Source organism: Desmodus rotundus, chromosome 1 (assembly GCF_022682495.2).
Source record: "Desmodus rotundus isolate HL8 chromosome 1, HLdesRot8A.1, whole genome shotgun sequence".
NCBI lineage: Eukaryota > Metazoa > Chordata > Mammalia > Chiroptera > Phyllostomidae > Desmodus > Desmodus rotundus.
In genome coordinates this window covers 83,499,230-83,507,040 of record NC_071387.1, presented here as the reverse complement: position 1 = coordinate 83,507,040, position 7,811 = coordinate 83,499,230, and the positions used below count along the sequence as shown (strand labels likewise).

At 43.4% G+C, this 7,811-nt stretch overlaps 1 pseudogene; it reads left to right on the top strand.

The window, feature by feature from the left end:
- Nucleotides 1–6,465: 6,465 nt before the first annotated feature.
- Nucleotides 6,466–7,295, top strand: LOC112307285 (transcription factor E2F6 pseudogene; annotated as a pseudogene).
- Nucleotides 7,296–7,811: the final 516 nt, after the last annotated feature.

Here is a 7,811-nt window from a genome sequence, read left to right as displayed (position 1 = left end):
CTGATATATATAGAGCTTTTCATCCCAAAGAAGCAAAATACACATTCTTTTCAAGTGTACTTAGAACATTTTCAAAGATAGACCACATGATAGGACACAAAACAAGCCTCAATAAGTTCAAGAAAATTTAAATCATACCAAGCATTTTCTCTGACCACAAGGCATTGAAACCAGAAACCAACCCCAAAGGAAAAAACCCCAAACACTCAAAATCATGGAGACTGAATAGCATGCTATTAAACAATGAATGGGTCAAGAACGAGATTAGGGAAGAAATCAAAAACTTTCTGGAAACAAATGAAAATGAACTCACAACAACCCAAAACCTATGGGACACAGCAAAGGCAGTCCTAAGAAGGAAGTTCATAGCAATACAGGACTACCTTAAAAAGATAGAAACATTTCACACAAACAACTTAACCCTACGCCTACAAGAACTTGAGGAACAACAACAAAGACAGCCCAGAGCAAGTAGAAGGAAGGAAATAACCAAGATCAGAGCAGAGTTAAATGACATAAAGACTAAAAGCACAATTCTAAGGATTAATGAATCCAAGAGCTGCTTCTCTGAAAACATAGACAAAATAGACAAGCCTTTAAGAAGGCTCATCAGGAAAAAAAGAGAGAGGATCCAAATAAACACAATTAGAAATGCAAGAGGAGAGATTACAACTCATACCACAGAAATACCAAGAATAGTAAGAAATTACTACGAAGGACTGTATGCCAAGAAATTTGAAAACCTAGGTGAAATGGACACATTTCCAGAAAAATATAACCTTCCAAAACTGAATGAAGAAGAAGCAGAAAACCTGAACAGACCAGTAACAGCAGGCGAAATTGAAGCAGTCATCAAAAAACTCCCAACACACAAAAGCCCTGGACCAGATGATTTCACAGGAGAATTCTACAAAGCATTTAAGGAATAGCTAACCCCAATCCTTCACACACTACTCAAAAAATGATTGAAGAATCCCCAACTCTTTTTATGAAGCCAGCATCATCCTAACCCCAAAACCAGATAAAGACACAATGAAAAAAGAAAACTTCAGGCCAATATCGCTGATGAACATAGACGCTAAAATTCTCAACAAAATATTAGCAAACCGCATCCAGCAATATATTAAAAAGATCATCCACCATGACCAAGTGGGATTCATCCCAGGGATGCAAGGATGGTACAATATTCACAAATCAATAAACATAATACATCACATCAACAACAGCAAAGACAAAAATCACATGATCATATCAATAGATGCGGAAAAAGCGTTCGATAAGATACAGCATCCATTTCTGATAAAAACACTCAGCAAAGTGGGAATAAAGGGAGCAGTCCTCAACATCGTAAAGGCCATATATGAGAGACCTACAGCCAACATCACACTCAATGGACAAAAACTTAGAGCTTTCCCACTAAGATCAGGAACCAGACAAGGATGCCCTCTCTCACCACTCCTATTCAACATAGTATTGGAAGTCCTAGCCACAGCAATCAGACAAGAAAAAGCAATAAAAGGCATCCAAATTGGAAAGGAGGAAATGAAACTGTCACTGTTTGAAGACGACATGATAGTGTACATGGAAAACCCTATAGACTCCACTCAAAAACTACTCGACCTAATAAATGAATTTGGCAAAATAGCTGGATACAGAGTCAATACCCAGAAATCAAAGGCATTCCTGTACACCAACAACGAAACTGCAGAAACAGAAATCAGGAAAAAAATCCCATTTGATATAGCAACAAGAAAAATAAAGTACCTAGGAATAAACCTAACCAAGGAGGTAAAAGACCTGTACTCAGAAAACTACACAACACTGAAGAAAGAAATTAAGGAAGATACAAACAAATGGAAGCATGTACCATGCTCATGGATTGGAAGAATTAACATCATCAAAATGGCCATACTACCCAAAGCAATTTATAGATTCAATGCAATCCTTATTGGAGTACCCATGACATATTTCACAGATATAGAACAAACATTGCAGAAATTCATATGGAACCATAAACGACCTCGAATAGCAGCAGCAATTTTGAGAAAGAAGAACAAAGCAGGAGGGATCACAATACCTGATATCAAACTGTATTACAAGGCCACTGTAATCAAAACAGCCTGGTACTGGTATAAAAACAGGCCCATAGACCAATGGAACAGAATAGAGAGCCCAGAAATAAACTCAAACGTATACGATCAATTAATATTTGACAAAGGAGGCAGGAGCATAAAATGGAGCAAAAACAGTCTCTTCAACAGATGGTGTTGGGAGATCTGGACAGCTACGTGCAAAAAAATGAAACTCGATCACCAACTTACGCCATTCACGAAAATAAACTCAAGATGGATAAAAGACTTAAATATAAGTCGTAACACCATAAAAGTCCTTGAGGAAAACATTGGCAGGAAAATCTCAGACATTCCACGCAGCAACAGCCTCACAGACACATCCCCTAAAGCAAGGGACATAAAGGAAAGAATAAACAAATGGGACCTCATCAAAATAAAAAGCTTCTGCATGGCTAAAGAAAACAGCACAAAATTACAAAGAGAACCAACAGTATGGGAAAACATATTTGCCAATGATACCTCAGACAAGGGCCTAATCTCCAAAATATATAAAGAACTCACACGACTCCACTCCAGGAAGACAAACAACCCAATTAAAAAATGGGCAAAGGACTTGAACAGACACTTCTCCAAGGAAGACATACAGAGGGCCCAGAGACATATGAAAAGATGCTCAGCATCACTAGCCATCAGAGAGATGCAAATTAAAACCACAATGAGGTATCATCTCACACCAGTCAGAATGGCCAACATAAACAAATCCACAAACAAATGTTGGAGAGGATGTGGAGAAAAGGGAACCCTAGTGCACTGTTGGTGGGAATGCAGACTGGTGAGGCCACTGTGGAAAACAGTATGGAATTTCCTCAGAAAACTAAAAATGGAACTGCCCTTTGACCCAGTAATTCCGCTGCTGGGATTATACCCTAAGAACCCTGAAACACCAATCCAAAAGAATCTGTGCACCCCAATGTTCATAGCAGCACAATTTACAATAGCCAAGTACTGGAAGCAACCTAAGTGCCCATCAGCAAACGAGTGGATCCAAAAACTATGGTATATTTACACAATGGAATTCTATGCAGCAGAGAGAAAGAAGGAGCTTATACCCTTTGCAACAGCATGGATGAAACTGGAGAGCATTATGCTAAGTGAAATAAGCCAGGCGGTGAGGGACAAATACCATATGATCTCACCTTTAACTGGAACATAAGCAATAGAAGGAAAAAGCAAACAAAATATTACCAGAGTCATTGAAGTTAAGAACAATCTAACAATAGCCAGGGCGGGGGTGGGGGGTGGGGGCGGGGACAGTGGGTAGAGGGGATTACAGGAACTACTATAAAGGACACATGGACAAAACCAAGGGGGAGGGTGGAGAGGGGGGAGGGAGGTGGGTTCAGCTGGGGTGGGGTGGAGGGATGGGGATAAAAGGCATACAACTGTAATTGAATAACAATAAAAAAAATAAAATAAAAAATAAAATAAAAAAAAAAGGAAAAAAAGAAAAAAAAAGAAAGCCAGAGGAGAGTGAAGCAGGTACCACTGCTCCCTCTCGGCCCCTCCCCCATGTACAGCCTCACAGCGCAGTGACCAGCGTTACCCTGCCCCAGTGAACACCTAGGCTCCGCCCCTTAAAGTAACAGACTCGCCAACACACACAAAAAAAAAGGCCCAAATGACAGAACACTTCAAAGCTCCAGAAAAAATACAACTAAGCGAGGAAGAGATAGCCAACCAATCGGATGCACAGTTGAAAACACTGGTTATTAAGACGCTCACAGAATTGGTTGAATTTGTTCGAAAAGTAGATGAAAAAATGAAGGCTATGCTAAGAGAAACAAAGGAAAATGTACAAGGAACCAATAGTGATGTGAAGGAAACTGGGACTCAAATCAATGGTGTGGACCAGAAGGAAGAAAGAAGCATCCAACCAGAAAAGAATGAAGAAACAAGAACTTGGAAAAATGAGGAGAGGCTTAGGAACCTCCAGGACACCTTGAAACGTTCCAACATCCGAATTATAGGGGTGCCAGAAGGAGAAGAGGAAGAACAAAAAATTGAAAACTTATTTGAACAAATAATGAAGGAGAACTTCTCCAGTCTGGCAAAGGAAATAGACTTCCAGGAAGTCCAGGAAGCTCAGAGAGTCCCAAAGAAGCTGGACCCAAGGAGGAACACACCAAGGCACATCATCATTACATTGCCCAAGATTAAACGCAAGGACCTACATCCAAGATTACTGTATCCAGCAAAGCTATCACTTAGAATGGAAGGGAAGATAAAGTGCTTTTCAGATAAGGTCAAGTTAAAGAAGTTCATGATCACCAAACCCTTATTATATGAATTGTTAAAGGGAGTTACCTAAGAAAAAGAATATCAAAAATAGGAACAGTAAAAGTGACAGCAAACTCACAGTTATTAACGACCACACCTAAAAAAAAACAAGAGCAAACTAGGCAAACAAGTAGACAGGAACAGAACCATAGAGATGGAGATCACATGAGGGTTGTCAATAGGGGAGTGGGAGGGGGAGAGGGGGGTAAAGGTACAGAGAATAAGTGGTATAGATGATAGGTGGAAAATAGACAGGGCGACGGTAAAAATAGTGTAGGAAATGTAGAAGCCAAAGAACTTATAAGTATGACCCATGGACATGAACTATAGGGGGGGGAATGTGGGAGGGAGGGGGTGGGCAGGATGGAGTGGAGTGGGGGGGAAATGGGACAACTGTAATAGCATAATCAATAAATATATTTTTTAAAAAAAGAACATTTCAAAAAACTGTTTAGCTCTCTCTAATGGTGCCTGTCTCAAATATCATGATTGTAGAGTACCATCTTGTGGTCAAAGAGAATATAGTTTCAAGCTCTGAAAAGTAGTTTCTAAAAGTGTTGCATGTTTCTCGAGACCCTACAGGCTCTTGTCCCACACTAACATTAATATACAGAAGCAGCAGCCCTTGGTAGCTGTGAGCTCTGCCAAGACCGGCAGCCTCTCAGAAGTCAGGCAGTATACAACATGCTTCTGTAGGGTCTACCACTTGTAGAGACATGCAGTGTGAGTTGTCAGCAGCAGGGAGAAGAGAACCAACCACCAGTAGCATTGCGTTTCAGCTGTAGTACTCGAGCCACTTTACAGATGGGAAAACTGGTCACACAGCTAGTGATGGAGCTGGGACTCTGGCCATGACCTCATGGCCTCTACCAGACCTCATGCAAACCTCATGTTCTGCCTCTACACCACACTGTGGGCAGGACCTCAGCTCACCCTTAAGCAGGTACCCTGAGACACAGCTCAGCAGTATTCAGCTTGCATGGGAGGGCTGGACCCCATGACTCGTACACTTACTTTCCTTTCAAACTAGGGATGCTCTGAGTCTCCCCATGTCCTCCAGTGCTCTGACCTCCACTCATCAGCTCCATAATGGGAAGTACACAAATGATTTTTTTCTTACTAACTTATAGAGGAAAATTTAAACTTGCAGGGACTCACAAGGAGCATTGTCCAAAATACTGCCAATTTTGGACACAGTACCCCCACAAGACAGGTTTGGGATGTTTGGGGTACCCAGGGCAAGCCACTAGTAAGCAGTGGTAGATGTGGGACATCTGGAGTAGGTGCCATATGCCAGATGACCTCTGAATTTGAGAGAGGACACTGTGGCAGGCTGCAGACACCCTCAAGCCCACTCTCCCTCATTGTTCAGGGTCTCCCAGCTGCATGCTGCATTCACTGTCTCCCTTGGCCAGACCCAGATCCAGCAAGCTTGAAGTTCCACGGCACTTGGCTCAACCGGCAGTTGTCTTCTACTGACTTGCACTTTGTTCCTACCCACAGCTGTAGTGGTGACCCTTGCAAGTAGAAGGAGGGCAGCCTTAGGTCATGGGCCTAGGTGCCCCCCTGACCATGTGGGGCCCAGCCACCCTGATAGCCTGTACACCCAGACTGTCACAGTGGGGTGAGACATACCTTTATTGTCAGTCGCTGTATATTAAGGGTCTTTAATTTTGAAAAGACTTCAGACAGAGGAAAGTTGCAAGAATAGCATGCACCCTTCACCCAGATTCCCTGTTCCACTCTATTTGCTTTATCCTTATCTTTCTTTCCTTAATATATATTTTTTTTCTGGGAAAGATGGTGGTCGTGTTTCCCTAAGAGTCGCCGGTCACCCAGTTCTCCTGCAGTCTGCGTGATAACTCCCCGGGTTGTGGGCAGTGACGCGTTCTTCCACAGCCCAGCCCAGCCAGGGGCACCTCCTAGCAGACCGGGATCTCTGTTCTTGCCCGGCTCCGGGAATGGCGTGCTGGGGGCAGCGTCCGATGCGACCAGGAGAAAGTGGGAGAGCTCGGGGGCAAGGGGGTGGGGGGCGAGGGGTGGCCGGCTGGGCAGCATGAGTCAGCAGTGGAAAACGCGGAAATTGCCCAGCCTGCTCCTGGACCCGGCGGAGGAGACGGTGCGCTGCTGGTGCCGAGACTCCATCAATGTGGAGGGCCTGCTGCCATCAAAAATAAAGATTAATTTAGAAGATAATGTGCAATATGTGTCCATGAGAAAAACTCTCAAAGTGAAGAGACCTCGTTTTGATATATCCCTGGTTTATTTAACTCGGGAATTTATGGATCTCGTCAGAAACGCGCCTGGGGGCATCCTCGACCTGAACAAGGTTGCAACAAAGCTGGGGTTGCGGAAGCTAAGAGTGTACGACAACACCAACGTCTTAGACGGGTCGACCTGGTGGAAAGGAAGTCCAAGAACCACATTCGGTGGATAGGATCTGATCTCAACAGTTTTGGAGCAGTGCCCCAACAGAAGAAGCTGCAGAATGAGCTTTCTGATTTACCAGATGAGTTAATTAATGACTGTGCTCAGCAGTTGTTTGAATTAACAGATAATAAAGAAAACGGAAGACTAACGTATGTGACATACCAAGACATCCACAGCATTCAGGCCTTCCACGAGCAGATTGTTACTGCAGTTAAAGCTCCAGCAGAAACCAGACTGGGTGTTCCAGAGCCCAGAGAAGACTCTATTATGGTGCATATACGGAGCACCAACGGGTCCATCAACGTCTACCTGTGTGAAGTAGAACAGCATCGCTCCTGTAATAAGGTGCCTGAAGGTGCGGGGAGCTCATCATCAAAAAGCAAACACCCAGAAAACCCTGCTAAAGAAGAAACTCCTCCACAGCCAAGTGAAGAATTGCTTGAAGTGAGCAACTGATAGTAGGATCTGAGAAGGCCTGCACTGCGTTCTGGAGCATCCCGTGGATGACTAGGTGTCCCGTTTGATTCTCAGAGCAATATGTCCCGCGTGAGGTCCCCTCACTCTCCGTCGGTAGCAGCATTAGGGCCAGTAGCGTCTTGGAGTAGTTCACTACTTAGATTACTGCGGATTACTGTAGTTCCTGCATTCAAAAAAACTTTTTATAATTCACTGCTTTTTGTCAGTGAGACAGACATCCTGCCTGCTAAAGTAACTTCATCTTACAGATCACTACACAGACGGCCAGGCCTGAGAAGGACAGTCCTTTGCGGGGCCCTGCCCTTCCTTCAAGGATCATGTGTCATCATCACAAAAGCAGTTGCCTTTTACAGGAGTTCAAGTCTGCAGTTAGCTGCTGTTCATTGGGTGGGTGTGCACATGCATCTAAGTGTGATGTCTTTGTATATATCTGTATAATGTTTAGATTACATATGTGCATCTGAGTGAATCTTATCACCAGTGTGTAGCCAAAAT